The sequence below is a fragment of the Myotis davidii genome, unplaced genomic scaffold (assembly GCF_000327345.1).
Source record: "Myotis davidii unplaced genomic scaffold, ASM32734v1 scaffold609, whole genome shotgun sequence".
Taxonomy (NCBI): domain Eukaryota; kingdom Metazoa; phylum Chordata; class Mammalia; order Chiroptera; family Vespertilionidae; genus Myotis; species Myotis davidii.
Window position 1 is genome coordinate 2,236,347 of NW_006300164.1, and position 262 is coordinate 2,236,608.

General features: G+C 70.2%; 1 protein-coding gene across 1 annotated transcript in view; it reads right to left on the bottom strand.

Moving 5' to 3' along the window:
- LOC102761370 (collagen alpha-1(V) chain-like) overlaps window positions 1–262 on the bottom strand; it is an 89,263-nt gene that overhangs the window by 24,638 nt on the left and 64,363 nt on the right. The window lies entirely within an intron of this gene.

Genomic DNA, 262 nt, shown 5'->3' on the forward strand with positions numbered 1-262 from the left:
CCCTTCCTGGGCATCATCAGCCTGGGGGGGGGGCGGCCAGAGCCTGCCCCCTCACTCCCCGGAGGCCGTCCCTTCCTCTGAGCTCCCGGCTGGAACCTGGCTTCTCGCACATGCAGCTCAGGAGCCTCCCCAACTCTGAGCCAGGGCGGCAGCAGGAGGGGGTGTGGGCATGGCACCCTCCCAGCTCTGCTGCCTGGGCTCGGGGTCGGGGTGAGAACCTCCAGGCGCTTCCCGGGGACCCGATGCAGGATGATGGAGGGCT